The sequence below is a fragment of the Urocampus carinirostris genome, chromosome 3, assembly GCF_059441175.1.
Source record: "Urocampus carinirostris isolate Australia breed hairy pipefish chromosome 3, RoL_Ucar_1.0, whole genome shotgun sequence".
NCBI classification, from domain to species: Eukaryota; Metazoa; Chordata; class Actinopteri; order Syngnathiformes; family Syngnathidae; genus Urocampus; species Urocampus carinirostris.
The window spans coordinates 16732445-16756303 of record NC_142351.1 but is presented as its reverse complement, the minus strand read 5'-3'; the positions used below and the strand labels follow the sequence as shown (position 1 = coordinate 16756303).

At 41.0% G+C, this 23859-nt stretch overlaps 1 protein-coding gene across 2 annotated transcripts in view; it reads left to right on the top strand.

Moving 5' to 3' along the window:
• Window positions 1-23859, top strand: part of LOC148368946 (beta-1,3-galactosyltransferase 1-like) — a 165852-nt gene that overhangs the window by 61973 nt on the left and 80020 nt on the right. The window contains exon 2 of one of the 2 annotated variants that reach the window (XM_088329810.1): window positions 20330-20381. The exons of the other annotated variant lie outside the window; for it this stretch is intronic. The gene's annotated coding sequence lies outside the window, so the exon portion shown is untranslated. The remainder of the gene's footprint in view (window positions 1-20329; window positions 20382-23859) is intronic. 2 annotated transcript variants of the gene reach the window in all.

Below are 23859 nucleotides of genomic sequence, written 5' to 3'. Positions count from 1 at the left end.
GCAAATTGTGTACTCGTAGACAGTCAGGGTGGACGATGATTGTAAATACGGGGTCGTATTGATTGATAATAATCAGATACAGATACTTCTTGCCTGGAGAAGGCTTTTCCCTCAGCTTGCTGTCTTGATTTATTTGCAGAATCCACATATTTAGTATTAACATCCTAAGACCTGGCATAAATGCACATTAAACACGAAGCTCTGGTATTATGGGCTTGATATATTGGTGAGGCACATATTTGGGCTATTTTTTTGCTGTGTATAGTACAGTTTGTAGCTAATAAAACGAATATTTTTTTTTGACAGATCTTGGTTAGTTTAACTTTAAAAAGGTTTCCCGGCATTGAACTTACCCCAAGGTACTGCACTGCATACTTGGTTAAAGGGAACTGCCGTATAGCAAATTCAATTGTTTCCACTAAATGGTGGCACCCGTTTCATTTTATTCATTAATTCATCCATTTTCTAAACAGCATAGCCTCATGATGGTCGCAGATGTGCTGGAACCCATCTCAGCTGACATCCAACCATGGGCAGGGGAAACCCTGAACTGGTTGCCAGCCATTTGCAAGGCTCCTATAGACATAAACCCGCTCACACACGTATCTATGCCGAGGGTCAATTCAAAATCACCAATCTACTTGCCATGCATGTCTCTGGAATGTGGCAGGAAAACAGAGTGCACAGAAAAAGCTCAGCAGGCACAGGAAGAACATACTGAACAAAATCACGGGTACCTAGAATCGAACCAAGGACCTCTGAACTGTTAGACGGTCGTGCTAAACCAGGCATTTCAAATTCTCTTTGGTTTTGGGGCCTACGACAAATATTTTGCTTTGTTTTTCAGTGCAATGCCTCATCATTTAGGGTACATTTGTAGCCTACCCTACATATTATAATCACAGATGGTCATGGATACTTTCCAAGCAAACCACATTTATTCACAAACATCGGGGGGAAAACAATTTTCATTTTTGGCATTAAATGTATTAAAAATGTGTTTATTTTATCAGTTGAGTAAATTCAGCTTTGCATCTGAAACATCACAAACATAAACAAACTTAAGTAGGAGCTATATCATCCAACGGGCCAGATCTGGCTTCTGGGCCGTATGTTTGAAATGCCTGTACTAAACAGTCAAGCATTTGTTCTGCCCTTTTTACGTTTTACGTTATGTTACCTAAAAATATTTTGAGGTTTTCAGAAATCAAGCACTCAAAAACAGTGCTTCACTGAAACAAAAGAAACCAAGATGATCTCAGCTTCGACCCAGCATTCTTAATTCCTTCAATTGAACATTTGCTGAAACTGCAGTCACACAATCTTTCAAAATGTGCCCCAGGAGATAAAAACATATGGCGCCCACACACACAATCTGATTGGATTGACTCTTTTCAAACTGATGTCTCAGCACACGCATTTTTCTTGAACGTGTCCTTTTCTAATTTGCGCTTTCTGACCTGTGGCAGCAGTTCACTGAAGGATGTTACTGAACATTCTTTCCTTGCTTGCAACATTAACCTGCAACTGTTTGCCCGTAGCAACGAGGGATCCAATCAAGCCTCTCGCCCCAGCAAACCTGCATTGTCTCTTTCTTCTTAGACCGTGGCACGAGGAAATTAACGCCCTCCAAAACCGTGAGGATTGCCAACGAGGGGTTTAATTTAATTGTAATTGAACACGTAAATGAACCCAGTGACTCAGCTGAAGAAGCGCTCTCCTGACCTGAAGGTTGAGGGTTAGTGCTCACACGGAAATAAAAAGGGGATTCTTACACATATGCAATTCTTATATGCACCTGATTATAGAGCGCACCCACCACATTTTAAGAGGATAACCGCTTTTGTACTTACACAAGCCACACCTGTATATAAGCCGCATGCGCCCACATTAAAACATGTAACACAACCACAGAACTGACCCAAACCCGACTTTGAGTCCCGCGACTGTAACTGAATAAAAAGTATACAGTCCAATAACCACAGCCGGCAAATTGAACGGAAAATGATACCGGTACTTAACGTTTGATGCAGACCTGCAAAGTCCGGGTACCCGTTGAAAATAATCCAAGGAAAAAAAGTCTATATTTCCAAAGGTAAGGGTGGGAAAAATATATATCCACTTTTGTCCGCCGCGACAACAGGTCTCACTCACCTTTACCCCGCTTCCCGTCAGCCCGCGTTTGCTCCGCCCCTCTTTTTTTAATTCGCAAAACATATCAGAATAACTGTCTCAAATAAATACATTACAAAAATATACAGTTGCAAATACATATTATACATGGTTACACGTATTTACAAAGAAAGAGTTTTCAAAGCTTTGATAATAATAAATCTTTCATCCCAAATTGTGCCTGTGAAGGGTAGCAAAACGCTACAAGACACACGCTCGCAGTAAACGATTTTGTTATAAAAACATATCGTGCTTGTAATGATCACGGTAAAACGTCCTCATCTTCCTCCTTATAACTGACGTCATCAAAGTCGTCTTCCCCAGTATGGGAAAGAGACTATGTCATGTAGACGTCGTCTCACGCTCCCTTATTCAAAAACACGCTAGCAATACGCTTGCTCCTTCTTTATGGGACTGCTCGATTGCTTTTGGCTTGAAAGCTGCGTCATGTGCCTTTCTTTTTGCATTTTGCATGATGAGGGTATGTCTTTGCTAAGTTAATTGGTGCACAAGCTAAGAAGTTGCAGTCTTCCTCGGCGCATATATTAAACAGTGCAGTAAAAATAACAAACAACAGTGAGGAATAATAGTCAAATGGTATCCTATGGTAGCATTATTAGGTGGTTGAAAGAATAATTGATTAACCAATTAAACTTTAGAGCGAGGTGATTCTTTTAAAAACTTGTCTGGCCTTTTTAGAGCACCACATACGTTTTTAGGTCATTATATCGGGAAAATGGATGCAAAAACTTTTTTTTAATTGGCTACACAAAGCTTTAAGTGAGTTTTTACTAATAGTCAACTGAAGAAACTTGAACAACAGACAAACTCCAGGTCGCATTAATATGCATGGCAATTACTTCAAAACACAATATATTATCAATTTTGCAGTCCATGAAAATTATCCATTGATCAGTCCAAAGGAAAAATGTATAGGCATGTAAACAGAGAAATGGTGGTGTTAAAACACTCAACCTTTTTAGAGGACCGGGAATTATTTCATACTTTATTTGAAATATTAGCCCAAGTACAAAAGTAAACGGTCTGCTGCTTTTTCGTTTCTTGGTTCACGGGAACAAAAGGCCTCCTGTTGGAAGAGTTGGGAAAGATGGTGGATTAGAAGACGGCACCTTCTTCTTCCAGTGCTTGGCTGCATGTCGTTGGCCTGCTCTGGTTCGTGGCAGCATGCAGTCTCAAGGAGAAGAAAGTTCTGTCCGCCCCGATCCCTTCCTCAAGAATGGCTCAGTGGGGATGGGCCTTGGCTGGAGCGCTCGTGCTGAGCACCAGAAGAAATGCAAAGAGCTTCTATCTATCTTTTATAGGCAAGAAAGGGGGTGTGACTTTACACCTCCAGAGGCGGTCTTAGTCATCGCCGTGCAAGTACATTACTGGAGATTCCGGACAACTCCTGCAAGGGTGGTTCCGTGAGTGGAGCTGGCTGGATTATGCCGGAAAGAAGAGAGGAAATGGAAAGAGATTCTATCTTTGTTTCATAGTCAGGAAGAGGGGGTGTTACTTCACACCTTCAGAGGCGATCTTAGTCATCGCCCTACAAGTACATTGCTGGAGATTACAGTCACTTCCAGCAACGGCGATTTTGTGGGTACAGCTGGCTGGGTTATCAACCCAACACTAGGCAATCTCCTTTGCAGGTGTGCAATATTAAAATCAGAATACACTTATCTTGGGTCTACAATAATAATTTGAAAATCGAATAAAATGTTGGCTTTACTAATGCAAAGGTGATTATGAATTCCGATGGTCCATACTTAAATTCCCCAGGCCGAATTAAATTGATGATTTCAGTGCTTGGCAACTGGTAACCGAAACACAAGAGGAGACAAATGATGTTAGTCTTTTTTCCTCTCTCTCACTCGTTTGATGTCTTAACCTCATCAAAGCAGCAGTTTAATTAGTTGATTCTGATTAGGCTACAATTTGTGCCTCTCACTTTCACAATTGCAACTATTAGCAGTTCACAGTGAGGAATGAGCCCCGTGTGCAGACTAATTGTATCACTTTTAGGGGAAGGAAAAGCTAACGTTGATTAAAAAGCGGTGCCGAAGGCGGCAGGTGGTGTTGCAACTTTCGGGTCGCTCTAAGGCTTTCTGAGAGGATTGAAGAAAAAGATGTGCAGCAATGCTTCATTTGGTCGAGTGAGTTGGCATAGTCAACCAATAATGCTCAGAACATTTCCCTATATTACAAAAGTCCTGCAGCACAGTTATAGGAGCGAGGTCGACTGCAAGGCAGTCAGTGGAGGAGAGAGGTCTCAATGAGATCTAAGTTGTGGGCGGATCAATCCAAAGATAATATAATTATCAATACTGAGCTAGTACTTGAATTGGACCAATGTCTTGAGATAGATACTGTTATCCCAGTACAACTATCATTAGGATCGTGTTGTGAGTGGGTCATTAGGTTATGCAAACATTGTAACTTTCAAATTTGATCCAATTGTGTTTACATTTTATTTACACTACTGACTTTATTTTCAAAATATTTTACAATGGAAGCACCATATACGTTTTTAGATCATTATATACGATAAACTTATCAGTCTCCTGTTACCATCGTTATACAATATTTGTATATTTGTTACATTGCTGCTTTATTTTGGTTTGTCTCTCTTGACATCCATCCATCTATCCATTATCTGCACCGCTTATCCTCCGTTGGGTCACGGGGGTGCTGCAGCCTATTCCAGCAGTCATCGGGCAGTGGGCAGCGGACACCCTGAACTGGTTGCCAGCCAGTTGCAGGGCACACACGGACAGACAATTTGCTCGCTCATTCACACCTAGTGACAATTTGGACCAGCCAATTAACCTGACATGCATGTTTTTGGAAACCGAGGAAAACCCACACAAGCGAGGGGAGAGCATGCAAACTCCACATAGGAGGTTTGATCTCATGACCTCAGAACTGTGCCACACACGCGCTAACCACTGCGCCGTCGTGGTGCCTGACTCTCTTGACATTTGTTCTAAAATAGTTTTAAATGGAACTCTTTATATTTATTTTGTATACTGTTAAAGTTTTAATTGTAGTTATTAAAGAAAATATATAAACTTTTTAGTGTCTTAAATCTTTGTGCCGTTTTTTTAATTCAACAAGGCAAGGGTTTGGTTATTTAATGATCATGACATTTCAGAGCAAATGTATTGGTATCAGATCGGTATCTATGGATACTACCTTCAATTGACTTGTTTCGGATCGATACCGAAAATCTCGGTATCATCCACCTCTAGTTGTAACTTCATCAAGCTTATTAGGAGGATTAACTTTGCTAAAAAAAAAACATCAATGACAGTGCAGCCAGTGATAAGAAAACATCAAAGAGAATATACAAAGGATACCCCTTCCCCTGATTTTTTTTCGTAATCTTTCTTGTTGTTTACGCTTCATGGTTTATGGTCTGCAGATCAAAACATTGTATATTACCTTTAAATCCGGAATTTAAGTCGTTACTTTTATGCTAAATTTTAAACACTAATACTTTAAATAAGGTCTTTTTTTTTTTTTTTGGGTGGCGGCACAGAGAAAAGCATGAGAGCTGGCATCTGGAAACATTTCTGACACCCTCTTACAGGAGAAATGAGTCAATGTTTTGCCAACATTATTCATGTAATACATAACAGGAGTGAAAGGGAGATTTAAGAGTACGTTATTGATTAGCAGTGAAAGGGATCCATCAAAAACGCTACACTTCTCTTTCTGTATCATTGGTGTCTATGTCAGGTCGCTCAAGTTTTCTTTATTCCTCAAATAAAGATAACAAGCTAATCCAATTTGGTCCATTACTGCAACAAAACACCAATAAACACAAAAATTTAACTTCTCACAATGTCGCAATCTGGCACTATTCACCTCAGTGTAGTTTAAGAAATATAAGGCTCACTATTCTGCAATGCAGCCCAAATTCTTGTTTTCTTTTGGTGCAGTAGCAAATATATCCTCTTCTTCGTAATCGCCATCTTAAATGATTCGCATGATCTGAAAAAAACATTACATAAACAACACTGAGCAGAACTGAAAACGATACAGCTGAAAACATAGTCAAGTGTGCCGGAACGCCCAAATTCTCCACGTGGTGTGTGCTGGGCTTGTCATGTAAGAAATAGACGTGAATTTGTTTATTTCTATGGCTGTTGAAGCCTGCGGCTTACATCCGGTGCGGATTTTACAAAGGCAACATTCAGTTTCTTTCTTAAATTTCCTCATGACTTTTAATAATGTGCGCTCTGGAGTCCGGTAAATTAAAAAAATTAAAATCAATGAAAGAGAATTTACAAGAAACACCTCCGTCACTGTACCGTTTGGCGCCTGCAAAATACATTTTCCATGTTGTTTACTTTTTATTCACGCTTAGTGGTTCTTGTCCTCCAATTGAAAATATTGTATATTAATTATGTAGCATCTGCAGCCCCTTCTCAAGGTTTCTTTATTTTCTTCATGCTGAGGTTTTTGAGTTTTTCCCTTCCCTCATGTAGGTTGTAGATCAAGTAATCGTGATATAGTAGTCTACAGTATAGTTTTCACAGCCTTTTGAAACTTATTGTGATTAACATCTACACAAAAAAACATGACTTGACCGGCAGCTGGTGGTCGTGAACCTTTCGTGTTTCCTGGTCAACTCATGGATTTGGAAGAAACATGCTTTACTTGCAAATTCTCTTTGCACTGAAGTGAACAGTACACATATGTGGTGAGTATGGAAGGCCTATTTCGCCATTTGTAGGAATAAATACCTAAATACCAACAAATACAGTACATGCCATATAAATAAACAAACGAATACATGCATAAATACATGAATACCTTAGTATAAATGCATTTTATTCATAAAGCAAAATTGCCTGACATTGCCAAGCAAATAGAAGATTGCATTTGGCTGCTTGGAGTGGTTGGGAGCTGCAATACCCAATTTTAATGCTCGAGGACGTTAGAGACCCCACAAAAACAGACCACACAAGGTCTTCTGTTCCCACGATTCTCCTATCTCAACACCTGAACCATATCCCTACAACAGGGGTGGCCAGCCCGGTCCTTGAGAGCCAGATGTCCTGCATGTTTTTCACCTAGATTATTAGCTAACACCCACACATCTTGCTGACAAGCTGAAATTTGGATCACCTCAGTTGGAGTAAAGAAACCCCCAATGCATGCAGGACATATGGTTCTCGAGGACTCAGTTGGCCACCCCTGCCCTACATTAAACTATTCTTTCATTTTCCCAGTCACGCTGAATTATATGATTCAATACGTTTATTCAATTCCTCCACATGTCTGTTGGACCCTATTCCCTGGTCAAATACTGCCTTTGTCCTCAGCTTCCCCTTCATCTCTACCAGTATCCATTCTTCACTTTCCACCAGTATTGTCCTCTCTGCCCTCAAAACAACTGCCGTCCTAAAAACACAGGTTCAGATCCGAACTACTTCAATAACCTCCGTCCTATCTCCAACCAGCACATCTTCCTACCAACAGTTTATTTCCACGTTTTCAGTCCGGTCTTCGTTTATGTCACAGCACAGAAAGTGCACCTACCAAACTAACATATGACATGATCACTGCAGCTGATTCTGGTTAACTCTACGTTCCTATCCTCATCCACCCAAGTGCTCCCTTAGATACTATTTCTCACCCAATTCTCCTTCAGCAGATTCTCTTCAATTGGCATAGCCAATCCCCCTCTCCAATGTTTTTTTTCCTACCTCACAGGCCGCACTCAATTCTTACAGCTGAAGTCCTTCTCCTCTGACCCTACTCCAGTCACCACAGGTGTGCCTGGCAGTCATGTTGACCACAGTATAAAATAATTTTCACGAGACCCTACAATATAATAGAAATGCTACAAAGGCGAGCTATGGGGTCGCGGCGCAAGCACTGAGAACCTTCCACGAAGCGTGAATTTATTAAAGACTGTTCAAAGAATGCTAGGCTGAATATTCGGCCCTCACAGACATTTAGCTTACCAAATCTGAAAGGGTTAGGAAACCCTAACCTGCCCTAGGCCATATATTCCGTAGTAAATTCAACATTTCTATCCACTGCTTTTCGGATGACACCTGTTGGAATTTCTTGTTAAATCAACACAGACTTCAATTGATCATCTGACTCCAATTTGTGACCATTCCCAATCACCACTCATCCAAACAATTTGCGCGCTCTTTTCTGCATAGAAAGTCCTCAGAAGCCGGCATTTTCACTCACGAGTGGATTTATTTCTAACACACAAATCAATACAGCTCTGCACGCCTCTCCTTCCAAAAGCCGACTCCTCTCCTTCTTTCGAGTTGCTCAGCAAAGATTCTCCTCTGCCACTTGGCTGGTTTCCATTGGTCTCCGTCCCGGAAGAATGGCGCGTCGACTCCGCCTGGTCGCGGCGCAGCCCGCTCCCATTGGTCTCCCGTTCCCGGAAGAATGGTGCGTCAACCTCCTCCTTCTCGGCCCCCAGACAGCTGGTCACCACCCACTGCCTGAGAGCTGCCCCACGTCAGAATCTGCTCCAGAAAACTTTTTCACACAACACAGAGTCCAACAGACAAACCCAAATTCAAACTTCCATATTCATTTACACTCAACTCTACGTTTTCTGCAAACCCAACTCCACACCCCCAGCCTCCTCCCTCACTTCCTGCCTATCTGAAATAAAATCATAGTTTACCGACAACTTTTTAAAATTAAATAGCAGTCAAACTGAATTCCCTTTAATTTGCATCAAATCCACCTTCTCTAAAGTTGACACTTTCTCTCTCTCGTCGATGACAGTTCCTTAGTTTTTCGTTTCTCGCATGCCAGGAGTCTGGGTGTCATCCTCGACAGTACACTCTCCTTCCACTATCATATAAATAGCATTACGCGGTCCACTTACTTTCACCTGCGCTCCATCAACCATCTTTGCCACTCCTTCGCCCCATACTTCAAAGCTATCCTCGTCCATGTCCTTGTCACCTCCCGCCTTGACTATTGCAATTTCCTCCTCTACGGCCTCCCTTTAAAGTTCCTCCATAAACTTCAGCTGGTTCCAAACTCTGCTGCCTTCATTATCACCAAAACATCCTCTCACCACCACATCATCCCTGTCCATCAACAACTCCACTGGCTTACAATCAACCAATCAATTACACACAAAATCCTTCGGTGTGCCTTTAAGGCCATTCGTAACCTTGCCCCTCCCTACTTTTCTGGCCTTCTTCGCATTGCCAACCCATTACGCACTCTGCGATCTTCCTCTTCACTCCATCTCGTGATACCTGCAGCCCGTCTTAGCTCCATGGGGAGGTAAAATTTCTCACATGCCGCCAACACACACACAAACACAGATGCTTTTTAACTATTCTTTGTTTTATTTTTGAATTTATTGCTTGTTTCTTTTATTATTGTTTTATTGTTTTTTTTATATTGTGCATAGCGACCTTGGGTTTCCTGAGTGGTGTTTTTAAATAAAATGTAGAATAATAATTCTTATTAAAAACTCAATTGGCCTGCCTCCTCATTTAAATTTTGTTGCGATAAAATACATGACAAAATAAACAACAGAATAAATGATGAAATGTACAAAAAATGCACAAAATACATACCTAAAAGAATAAATGATCAAATGAAAGACAAAATGCATGGATAAATGAATACAGTGCATTTATTTTTGTGTTATTTCATTTATTTATATGGCATATTTTTAGGTGTTCATTTACTTCTACATTTGGCCTCTTAGATGTTTGTATGATTATTTTCCTTGCATGTTTCTCAAGATTGTGTCAAATGCTGCTGACAATTACAGTAATTGGCCGAACTAGAATTATAATTGGTACTAATTTCCGTGCCGAGACTTAAACGAAGATAATCATCTTGCCTGCCCCACAGCAGCAGCAAGATACTTAACTGTACAAAATAGATGTCACTTGGCTGCCAAAGAGTGCTTAAAGAGCCGGCCACTGAATCTAAATCATCAAGCCAACTCAGAGGTCACTCAAGGTGGTGCAACCTATTCATTTGTCTGGAGTGAAGCTACCGTCTGATTGCTCCGCGAGGTCTAAAGTAAACAGGCCATTCCTCAATTGTCGTTTATTTGAAAAAAAAAAAAATGGAATGAATGATGGCTGTTGAGACAGTTTGAAGGGATTGGCAATGAGCCTAGGAATTGTGAAAATGTCAAGATTAGAGTGAATCTACCAGACCAAGAAAACTGCTAGATCAATCCTTTATAGGCTGAGATGATACATCAACTGCATGGGTTTGTCCCTTTATTAGAACAAATACTCTTGAAATAAACGATATCTACTCATAAAAACATTTTGCTATATACACACATCTGCCATCTATTAAAAACCACGCTGCAAATAGAAATTTGTCTCTTATGTGTCACACTGTGTGTCTCCCTGAAGTACTAAATATAGACTTTCAGATGTGTCCCGTTTCGGTCGGATCAAGTTTGACCTTGAGATGGACAGAATACTGCTCCAATCTCTACAACCACTCGACACAGGGAGACCCTAAAGTCCTTTAGAATTCCGGGGAAAGTGACGACTTTGCTATCCTTACAGAAGCGACAGAGGCAGCAATTAACTCACTAAAGAACGGAAAGTCTCCAGGAATCTACAACATCACATCAGAACTCATACAAAATGGCGGTGTTCTTTTTTCACTACTAGGAGGCGCTAAATAATAAACACTGTTCCTTTAACAAAAACATTTAAAAAAAATAACGTTTTGAATATCCATCTCAGTTGTCTAGTGCATAACCAAACCGGGGGATTTACAACTCCATGATACTGGATCCTTATTATCATAGATGGTAGAGCAGTTTTAATTACATTGGAATGGCACAATTCACATTCCGCTAATCAGCATCCTGGCAAGTGCTGCTTTTTTCACTCACATCCCAGCCATCTGAGAAATGACTCTAATTGAGAACACAGGCATGCATGATTCTACAACAGGGTAAATGTCTGGGGTAGGAATTAGCATCCGTAAGGCAGAGCAGTTGCAATGCCACTGAAGCGTGTTGGTAATACAGCTCTGAGTTTGTTGGCACGTCTGTCAAATAAGCTCATTTGCCAGGTGAATGCTCCTCAGCTGCCTCTTCTCACATTTATCTGTGTCTATGCATCTTTGTTAGAGCTGCAACCAACGCCTCTTTTTATAGTCAACTAGTCGCAGACTATTGAAACAATTATTCGAATACTCTGATGGTTATTTTTTAAATCTAAAATTTAACATAAAATTGATTTGAATATCAATAAAAATGATGATACAAAACTCAAACCAACATAGTCCAATTAGGTTCACAGCTCGGTCAGTGGAGACATACTTGCATGAATAAATATGTGTCCATTTATAGCGAGAGACAAATAAATAATACATTTAAGTAAAGTAAACATTTTCATCCCGGTAACGAAATATTTTTTCTTAGTGATTTAGGACCTATAATCAGTATTTTCAAATACCGCTGCCCGTCAATGTCCAGGGGCTAGTGTTCTGCCGAAACGTCCTACCCTCTAAACACGTCCTATCGTAGGCTGACCTGATAGCAGCAATTTTGTTTTCTTTACAATCAAGTCGAACGTGCAACAGAACTTTTACCGATCATATAACACGAGGCTAGGCATGAACTGCGTAATTACTGTAGTCAACAAACACCATGCAAAAACAGACCAGAAAAAATAGTATTTTGAAGTAGTCAAATAAGACTTAATACAAATGAAACTCGTACGCACTCATTGCTTTTTAAGGCACAAATCGCTATCAGTGATGCGTATGCGCATGCACACTGGGCATTAACAGGATGTCTCGAGGGGCAGGAAGGAATTTCAGAACACCAGCTAATTTCTGAAGAGTGAGATGATGCTTTACACTGAAACACAATTGCAGCCAAATGATGAAACCGCTGTAACAGAGTCAGATCAGGAGGCTTCTCCTGCTACTAGTAACCACTGAAACCAATACTCTCTGTATCACATGGGGGAACAAACCCTAGCCTGCCCAAAAGGCCTGGCGATGGATAGACGCTGAAAGGCTGTACCTACCCAAGACACACCACAGGAAGTGGTTAAAAGATCCATGGACCGTGAAACCAAGAACAGGCACAATAGCAGTACTACAACAGTAAATAAAATAAATATTATGTGCATCCTGTGAAGTACATTCAGTGGTCAACCGCAAGGTCTGTAACAAAAGTACTCAACAATTCTAAACAGTTTGACATCAAACAGATTTAACAACTGACATTTGTCGTTTCTGGCGCTTTATCAATTGATGTTTGTTCTTCAGACTGTGTGTGATTATTTTGGAATTCATTTGTCAGGCGTAGTCTGGGATACAGCTCTTTTTATAACGAACTATACATGTATAAAATGTACAACACATGTCAACCAAACCTTATATCCCAAATCTTATTGAGGCGAGTCAGACAATGTTTTGTTCAACTGTCTGACCTGCCCCTCAAATGTTCATGCCTTACCGATCAACCACCATAAAACGCAAGGTCTGAGTTGCAAACTTTCCAGTAGTCTTTTTATTGGTTGTATGCGAGGTTAAAAACTCCAAAGCTTTAGAATTTTTGTTACGTGTACTTGACGTCATCATTTTTATATATGTTTTGACTCTTTGTACATGACATCACATTGGGTTTTTCTGCCTGAATGAGAGCCATGGGAATTGACTGGAAGCACTTGAGTGAAAAGGCAGTTGAGATGGAACAAATACCAAAAACCACGACAGAAAAATAAATCTACAATTTTTCCGATGATGATTAGCTCCTAAGCCCGATTTTGAATTTTATCCGATTGGAATTTGATCCTCTTTGATTAAGACAGAGGACGGCAATGTCTATCTGCAGTGAAACAGAGGAACTTGTGTCGGCCAAGTAACAACATAAGCATTTTTTACAAGGTATGTTTGATGTAATCCTAGGAATTTTATTTAAAGTAGGTATGATTCCCGTCAAAGACACTTACTATAGTAATAGCTATGTTAGTGTCGTACTCTGCTTACTTTGTAAATGAGCTTCTTATATTGCGATTAACCAGGGATTCAAAACAGAATTGTTCCAAATATCACATTTGTTGAAAACGGTTATGTGCTCTACCATTAAGATAAGAACTGGTAAGCATTGAGACTGTTATAAGCTTTTAGATTAGCATCGGTGTATGTATGGGGATACTCCATTTACAATATAGTGGTACAGATTGCGCGGACTGATGTCAGGCAGACTGGATGATTTGTTTAGATGTGTGAGTATGAAAACTGTATGGTTAATACTAGGCTCATTTTCTCTAAATAGGGCCCTTTGTGCTTTCTGACAAGGTCACCCACCTCATCCAACAGCTGCAAAATATTCGTTTGACTATTCATTATCAATGATGTTGAACTATATAGCTGTTTTTTTCTTTGTTGTATACTGTTTAAGATGGATTACCCTGTCTGTCATGGAGTAGTCCCGTGGTTAGGTCCCGTGTGTACAAAAGGTCAACGTTTATATCAGCGCTTCGCTTGAGCGAATCTATTGCGCATGAGCGACTCTTGGCAGAGATTATATTTATGTAAAGATGCCTCTCTGTTGGGAAAACTTGTCTGGCGACAATAGTCGATAGCAGAAATCATTGTCGACTACGGTACTTCGGTTGTCAATTTTTGGTCGACAAGGTCGGTTAATCATTGCAGCCCTTGTCTTTTTGTGGACGTGCCGCCTCTCTCGAGGAAAACATTGCGGAGCATGCGTATCTTGTTATTGGAAGTGTGTGATCACTCTGGATTTGAGCTGACAGCTTGATGTGTCTGAGTCCGGATAAGGTGACTGACTCGACGGGGCTAAGGCATGCCACTCAAATGGGGGGGCAAGAAGGTCTGTCCAATTATCCAGAAGGGGCAGCTCTCTGCTTATTAGTGGGAAAGTCACAGGGCCCCAGTCTGACTTCAACAGGTTTCCTCACTTTCCTGAACATTATCACGTATCCGGTCGTGCATGCGGAGGAGAGTCTATATCAGCTACACTCCAAGTATTTCTAACAGCCTTTTACCCAAAGGAAAGGAAAAAAGGAAGAGAAACTGAAATCCCCTGTGGGAAATGTTTGCTCTTTCAACCATTTGTTAGGTTAGAGGTCACTTATGTTGAATGATGCATAGCGTGCAGACAATGAATCTTTGCAACAGCCTCAATGAAAGGAATGCAATTGGTAAAAGGGATGGCATTTTACCTTTATAAGCAGGCTTTGTTGGAAGAGCTCAAGAGAGTTTAGAAAATTGTGAAGGACACTTTCTCCCCTGGACATTACTTGATTGAACTGTGTCCCTCAGGTAGAAGATGTAGGACCATCAAATCAAGAACTAATAGATTGAAAAAACAGCTTCTACCCTAAAGCAAAAATCACCCTCAATGCTGCAAAATGAAACACCTGTTACCGTGCTTACACAGGAATGTGCAATAATGAAAGGAGATGATTAAGTTCCTTATATATTATATATTATATTTAGCCGATTAACACTAACTTTAGATTTAAAACGTACCAAAAACAAAAGTCATGGTGTTTGGGAAATCAAATAATGGAAATAAAGATAGGTAATGTTCAAAGAGAAAAGGTTACACAAGTATAAGTTTGTCAGGGTGATTCTTAGGAATGAAAAATACGATACAATCAAAATGGGTAAATAACATTGCAGTGATGAATAGATGCAAACATATATAATCAGTATAATTGTACAGTTTGTTAATTTTGCCTCATATGAGTTATTGTATTTATATCCAGGGAAATACTCTTAGAAAGGAGGGGATATTCAAGATGGCGGCGCCCTGTATGGCTGCGGCTGCATCTGCTCCCGACAGTTTCTCACATTCTGGTCAAAAACCCCAATCTTCGACTCAGTTTATGAGGGCGAACAAAGACAACTCTAACTGCAGATTAATATACGATCGCAGTTTTTTGCTGGATATGCGAACATCCAGAAATCCAGCACAAATTTCTACGATCACTCTGGAGTGTTTACTTAGCCTCGGAGTGCTACGTCAACAGAACACAGCGGCCTACAAAGCAGCGAGTAAAAGTGGCAAGCGGAAGCGCTGTGACCGGGGAAGGAAACGAGGTTGTCGGGCCGGGCTAACGGCTCGGATGAAGGCTAAACCCTTCAAAACGCCTCTACCATCCATTTTCCTATCCAACGTCCGCTCCCTGGACAACAAACTGGACCATTTACAAGTGGAATTCACATCGAACCGCGAGTTGACGAACTGTTGTGCTTTAATTCTGACGGAGACATGGCTAAACTCATCTATCCCGAATGACGCTGTTAGCATTGTGGGGCTAACTGCTTTCCGCGCTGATAGAAGCGGCGAGCTCACCGGCAAGAGCAGGGGTGGCGGTCTATGCATTTATACCAACAACAACTGGTGTAGAAATGCGAAGATAATCTCGAATCACTGCTCACGAGACATTGAACTTTTGACGGTGATCTGCAGACCCTTCTACCTACCGAGGGAGTTCAGCGCGACCATCATTACTGCCGTGTACGTGCCCCCCAGCGCTAATACGAAGGAGGCAATGGACGTTCTCTACCGAACTGTGAGTGAACTGCAGCATGCTTACACCGAGTGCATTTTTATTGCGGCGGAGGACTTTAACCAGGCCAATATGAAAACAGTTCTCCCGCATTTCCATCAGCATGTAAATTTTGCTACAAGAGGTAGGAACACATTAGACCTGGCCTACACAAACATCAAAGGTGCATATAAAGCAGCCCCCCGCCCCCACCTTGGCTCATCAGATCACCTTTCTGTTATGCTAATTCCAGCATACAAGCCCCTGCTGACCAGAGAAAAACCTACAGTGAAGCAGGTGAGGGTGTGGTCTGAGGGGGCAATGGAGGCACTACAGGACTGCTTTGATTGCACTGATTGGGACATGTTTAAATCGGCTGCCACTTACAACAACAAAATAAATATAGATGAGTACGCCATTTCTGTGTCAGCCTACATCAGTAAATGCGCAGAAGACGTCAGCAATACCAAAACTATATGCACCCGTGCCAATCAGAAGCCCTGGATGACTGCTGAGATACGCAAACAACTAAAAGTACGGAACCTTGCCTTTAAATCTGGTGACAAGGAGGCGCTGAGATCAGCGAGGGCTAACCTGAACCGTGCTATCAGACTAGCTAAGCGAACGCACAGTCAAAAATCCAGGAACGTTTCCTCAGTACAACCAACACCAGGGATATGTGGAAAGGCATTCAGGCCATCACCAAATACAAGCCAACCACCGCCCCAGTGCAGGACATTAGCATGGACTTTCTGAATGACCTCAACAAATTCTTTGGAAGGTTCGAGGCACAAAACGGCACCCCTGCAGCGAAAGCGGTTCCAAATCAGGACAAAAGAGCACTCCACCTGGACTCAACTGACGTGAGAAAGACCCTGAGAGGGGTCAACACAAGGAAGGCTCCAGGCCCGGACAACATTCCGGGGCAGATACTTAGGGAGTGCGCCGATCAGCTGGCTTGTGTACTAACAGACATTTTCAACACCTCGCTAGAACAAGCCAAAGTACCATCATGCTTCAAAATTGCCAACATCATCCCAGTGCCAAAGAAACCCCAGATCTTATCATTCAACGATTACCGGCCCGTTGCACGGACTCCTATCATAATGAAGTGCTTTGAGAGACTGGTTAAAGAGCACATCACCTTCAGTCTCCCCTCCTCTATCGACCCCTTTCAGTTTGCCTACCGGACAAACCGCTCCACCAGGGATGCCATCTCCTCTGCGCTTCACCTGAGCCTGACACACCTAGAGGAGAAGAACACCCATGTGCGGATGCTGTTCCTGGACTTCAGTTCAGCATTCAACACCATCATCCCACAACATCTGGTAGACAAAATGAGACTCCTGGGTTTCAACACCCCCCTGCGGAACTGGCTGCTGGACTTCCTCAGTGACAGACCCCAATCAGTGCGGATAGGTCAGAACATCTCAGATGTCATCTACCTCAGCACGGGCTCCCCCCAAGGCTGTGTCCTGAGCCCCTTGCTGTTAACCTTGATGACACACAACTGCGTCCCTAGGTCCGCCACAAACCACATCGTGAAGTATGCTGACGACACAACAGTGGTGGGCCTCATCAGGGACGACAACGACCTGGCCTACAGAGAGGAGGTGGAGCAGTTGGTGGGCTGGTGCAGGGACAACAGCCTGGTCCTGAATGTTGACAAAACTAAAGAGATCATTGTCGACTTTAGGAAAAACCAGCCCAACCATGCCCCACTTTGCATCAACAACAAGGCTGTGGAGGTTGTCAGCAGTATCAAGTTCCTAGGGGTGCACATTACAAACAAACTCACCTGGTCCGTGAACACTGCATCACTGGTTAAGAGGGCACAGCAGCGCCTGTACTTCCTGCGGAGGATGAGGAGAGCCCACCTGCCCCGACCTTCCCTCCTCGCATTCTACAGGGGCACCATAGAGAGTATCCTGACCAGCTGTATCTCTGTGTGGTGTGGAGGCTGCAGCGCTACCGACTGGGGTAGTGTGAGGAGGGTAACGAGGACAGCAGAGAAAATAATCGGGACTACACTTCCCTCCATTCAGGACATTGGCCAGAAGCGCTGCCTATCCCATGCTAAGAACATTATCGGGGACCCCTCTCACCCCCATCATGGACTGTTCACTCTGCTAGCCTCTGGGAAGAGGTACCGCAGTAGTCTAGTCCCCCTGGCCATTAGACTGTTAAATGGTCAATCTAACATATAGTTAACCTAAATCTAAACGGCTGCTAATTTGACTTTTTGCACTACTGGCAGTTCTTTATAGCTTGCCACTCCTTGCACATTTGCTCTCTGCACTATTGTTCTTACAGCGTTATTGTTAGTGTTAATGTTACCTGACTTGTTAACCTGACTGCCCATTTTGCACATCTGGTTAGCTACTCCTCTTGCACTATCGGCACTATGGTAAAATACTATACGTAGCCATAATACAATACAACTTTTACTTATATCTGTACATTCAAGGAAACTGGGCGGGTCAGATGTATCGACATTTCATCCTGTATACATGTGTACTAGAATGACAATAAAGTAGATCTGAATCTGAATCTCTGAATCTGAATAAAACGGCATAGGGTAATATGAAAATGCTTGATTACAAAAAAAAATCCCAGATCATAAGAAATATACAACATTTTATATTATATATGTATATATGTATATATATATATATATATATATATATATGTGTATATATATATATATATATATATATATATATATATATATATATATATATATATATGTACACACACACATACCGGAGCCATATCCCCCTAGTGGGAGGTGGCTAGAGTCAAGAACACATTTCCTGACTCTTTCTGGGTGATTGATACAGAGGAGGGGATTCCCAGCCCCCTCGCTCAACCCAACTGATGTGTTGGGAGTCATTAGGTGACCAAACCACCAATTCCAACCCCTAATGCCGAGCGCCAAGCAGGGAGGCAATGAGTACCAATGTTGTAAGTCTTAGGTATGACTCGGCCGAGGCTTGAGCCAGCGACCTCCCAGTCTCAGAGCGGGCGCCCTACCCCCAAGGCCAAGCTGGTTTAGATGCACAGAGAACACAGGAAAAATGGAGAAGTGGTTAGGAATCAAGCCAAAACCTCAGCCCCAGAAGAAAGATTCAAAAGAAGCTAACAAAACTGATGACGCTCCAAAACGTTAATGTACATTAAAAGCATCGTGGAAAGAGTAGCTCAAGCGGCTTGTAGCAGAGGACGCATTGCAAACATTGCATGAATGAAGATTTTACAATTTTAATTTGAAGTGAACATAAACATGAAATAAAGAGAGAAGAAATCAATGGAATTTGAAATTGCTAAGAGAACAGGGAGAGAGTCCAAACTTCCAACCTGTTCTAAAAACCCTCCCCTGAACAACATTTTTGGGCGGTTATTATGTGAACAGTGCATTATAAATAAAACAAACAACAGTGCACTACAAGAGTCATAATAACGATCTAGCATCATATTCAGTCTCCTTAGTGTGTGTCTAACATTAAAAACAGAAAAAAACCCTTCATTGTTTTCCTTAAAAACTTTTTTGATTAATTCACGCATCAATCTTTTTAATACTAAATTGATGTCAAACTCGGCAGGCAATTTGTTAAATTTTTAGCAAAGATTTTGCTCTGAACATATTAATTTCCATGTCTGATACCATCTCTGAAATGAATTACCAACACCCTGCCAAATTCAAATACTGCATCAGCGCCTGAGTGTTACAGGTTTTAGTGAAGTAAGAGACTCAATTTGTCCCAAGACCATTTAATTTGACCTTTTTCCGACAAAAGTGAGTCTCTAATAGCAAGTTCTCATGAAAGTGCATCATTAATAATAGTCTTCATCTACCATCAAATATTTGATGACGTAGACATGAGCACCAGCATACTGATTACTTCGAGCTGAGAATACACACAAAATCATCATTTTTTGTCAATACCTCAAAGAAATTTCGACTTTTACTGAGGGTTTTGTACGGCTTGTATTTTTAATGTTCTTACCAAGCATGTTTCACATTGCCTGTTTAAGTCTACATCACTATTTCTTAACCTCAATTGGGGCTGCCATAAGGTTCAAATTGAATATGTGACATATTCTAAAATGAATGAAGGAATGAATGAATGAGAGGGGTTGAGCAACAGCCAAGTTTTCAGTGCTCACACCCAGCTGGGACAAGGGGTGGGCGATAGACCGGCACGGGAGAACAGACGTGGTCGGGATTAAAAACGGGTCGTAAGTCGGGACGGGAGAGCAGACGTGGTCGGGATCAAAACGGGTCGTAGCCGGAGACAAACGGGAGCAAAAACAGGGACAGGTGAGAGTCTAAAGGCTTGCCTTGTATCAACAGAGGTTCACAGACGGACTGACAACAGGAGAGTGACAGAGTGACAGGAGAGTGGGTTTAATTAGGGACATGGAGCCAATCAGATAGCCCGCAGCGGCTAGCGCCAAATGAGCGGGCACAGGTCATTCCAATCGCTGCCCCTTCATGACAGTATTGTCAATTACATATGATGATGGAATTTAAAAGTTTGAGAAAAAGTTTGGAGAAATTTCTTATTTTCCTCATGGGCATTATTATACTATGTTCACTGACATGTTTTTTTTTCTTCCAGGGATTTGGGAGTGGGAGCTTTTATTATGTTGGAAGCGAACCAGCTGTGTCAGGTATGATATGCTACACTTGCTGCAGTTTTCTGTCAAATTGTTGCTCAGTCAGGGCTGAATCCAATTCCTGCTTTTAAATGGCCCTTCATCATAAGCAGTCCTCTTGCCTGTTGAGAAACATTTGAAAGAAAATAGTTGCTTTTGAGTTTCTCTGCTAAAATTGTCTTGTCTGGTGCAAATGCATTTTTAAATGGCGTATTTATAGGATAATTATGTGAGAGTTATAAGAAAAACACCGATAACCTTCATGACGTAAGCCGGCTCTGATGCGTTAATCAGTATTAGTGCCAGATGAGCAATTAATTTAATAAGTGCTTTGTCTGGTTGTTTGGTTTTAATCAGTTTACAAGCAATGGGCTTCGGTTCATTGCATAGCATGATTTTCAAACCCAGGAAAAATATACTACAGGCAAAATTCTACCTAAAAAAATCTGTGATTGATTTTTTTTAAACATTTGACAAGAATAGGCAAAGTGCAGCTAGTTAATTTAATCTAGATATACATGGCGCTAGTCCATACACAATAAAACATGCAATTCATCACTCATCCTAAAAAACTGCTTTTGTAAATGTAATAATGAAAAACAGAAATATACACTAGTTGAAAAAAAACAGACTACAAACTTGGTAAATACCTTTAGGTCAAAGTGTAGCATCTTTTCACTGACGACTTCCATTGGGGTGAGTTGAATTCATAAATATATCAGTTGTTGCAGCAAACTTCCCAGGGATGAATTGAATACACTAAAACACTGATCTTAAACCAGTGTGCCAAGAGACGTAGTCTTGTGTGCCGCAGGATTTTTCCAGATTATATTTTTGCAATTCAAGCATTCCATTGTTCAGTTTCATTGCTTTCTTCCAGTAATCAGTCTAGTAACTTTAACATTAATCTATACCAGTTGTACATACATATTTATTTTATTTTTTATACTTATTAACTGCTCATACATTTAAAACATTTTAAATCCAAAATATAGGCACTAAAATGGCTGTTGAGGCAAACTAACAGCCACACGTCAAGTCAAGTCACATTTATTTGTATAGCCCTTAATCACAAAAATGTCTCAAAAGATTGCACAGGATTACAATTACGCCATCGCCTAATCTGAAACCAACATGCGGGCAAGGAAAGACTAAAAACCTCAGCGTGAGGAAAAAAGAAACCTTGAGAAGGGGCCTCAAAAGTGGTAATCCCCCTTCCAGGATGACCAGGGTGGAATAGATTTAGAATTTGGTAACAGTACAAAAACAATGTAAACGTCAATATAAGAGAACAATAGGTAATATGTTGAAATTTGTCCGGAAAGTGCATGACAGCAACGACGCCTCAAGCCTGTAAACTAGTCCAAAAAGTCCAAAACACCATCTCTGCCGGCTGGTCGATGCAGGCGTTGACATGCTTCAGGTCTGGACGCTGGTCCGCTGACTCATCTCCGAACAGTCCTTCACATCAACATCAACAGAAGCCAAGAGTTGTCGTTTGGTAGAGAGATTTCTTTTATTTTTCCATTGTTTCTCCTTTTTATTTAAAACAATAAGACAATGTGCACCTTTAAAATTGTTTTAACAAGCTCAATCACAATCATGAGAGGAGGCTGACTCGACCTCAGTTGGCATATCTTGGTTTTGTGCATAAAAGTTAAATGTTGCTTCGCCATGTTTGCTTTGAACTCTGGGTACCACTGAATAACCTAAGGCTCCTTACATTAGTTAGGGATTGTACTACCTTTGTATTTTTTTAATGCAAGGACAGTTTACAGATTATTTAAGATAGCCGTGGTCATATTTGGTGCCTGCCCTCTGCAGAGCTATTTTCTTTAACTGTCAAATATGTTAATATTACTCTTTCTATTATCATTTTCACAGCTTTAGTTGCTCTGGGGTGTTTTTTTGCCAAGCTATTAATAGTGGATGTTGCCAGAGGGGAGACTGTCTGTTTCCATTTACAAATACTTTCAAAAAGTAGCGCACCACCATGATCTGTTTGGAATGGCCTCAGACAAAAAGAAGAAAGAGACCAAAATACAAGCATAGGAACATAAAATATAGTCATTCAAAGCTAATCCAGTGCTGTTGGTCTTTGGAAGGTTGAGAACAAAATAATTTCCATACTTGCAAGTGGCATTGTTTATTACATTCAAGTATGTATACGTGTCTGGTAATATTTGCTACTAGAGTCTTTCGTCTGAAAAGGAAACAACATCGCGTCGAAACATTGTGTGTCATCACACAAGAAAGGACGGTCTTATGTTTTGATAAATTCCAAAATATGAAGTTGAAATAAAATGCTATCAGTGAACATTAGTTGGATAGCAATATTTGTATACCGTAAATTCCGGACTATAAGCCGCTACTTTTTTCCCTAACTTTCAACCCTGCGGCTTATTCAGTGATGCGGCCAATTTATTCAATTTTTCCAATGGCTGCCAGCGGCGCTCGAGTGTTGCTACCATTAACTGCCCTGTCAAAGCTATATTTTTATTATTAAAGCTTTGAAAACTCTCTCGGTGTACCGTCTTTCTTTGTAAATATGTGTAACCCATGTATAATATATATTTGCAACTGTATATTTTTGTAATGTATTTATTTGTATTTATTTTAGACACTTATATGTTTTATACGTGTGAACGAAAAATGAGGGGCGGAACAAACGCGGGGTGCCGAGTTTAAGTGGGGGCCGCTAAAGGTGAGGGACAGACAAGGAAAGAAGAGGGGGTAAAAAGTTGGTTAAAGAAAAAGGAGTTGCGTCAGTAAATGTGTTAATCTGATATATTTTTCCCACCCTTACCTTTGGAAATATACACTTTTTTCCTTGGATTACTTTCAACGGGACCCGGACTCAAACCTTAAGTACCGGTATCATTTTCCGCTCATTTTGCCGGCTGTGATTTTTGGACTGTGGACTTTAATGAAGGATATTTAGTTTCAATCGCGGGACTTGAAGTCGGGTTTGGGTTAATTTTGTGTTTGTGTTACATGTTTAAATGTGGGCGCATGGCTTATATACAGGTGCGGGGTACAAAATCGGGTTACCTCTTAAAATGTGGTAGGTGCGGGTTATAATCAGGTGCGCTCTATAGTCCGGAATTTACGGTAATTTAGCCTTGCCTCACATCAATTTCTGCTTTTTTGGGCTAAATCTAGCTACCACAGCGATGTTTTCACGAGCTTGTAATTTGCTTGTGTAGTGAATTTACTGAGTAAAATAAAACGAGAGACTGAGAAACCAGACCAATAAAGGTTGGTGTCGTGTGAAGAAAAATGCTGCCGTAACTGTGCTAGGCGATGGTTGAAAACAAGCAACAGACCAGCAAGATTAAGAAAAATCGCTACTTCTGTTAACAAAAGTGTCGTCGGAATTAAAAAGTAATGATACAAAAAATGTTTGATTTCCGTATGCCGTTATGCAGTCAGGTCATAAGTGCTACTCATACATTTTTAATTGAATGTTTGTATTTATAATCTTATTATTCTC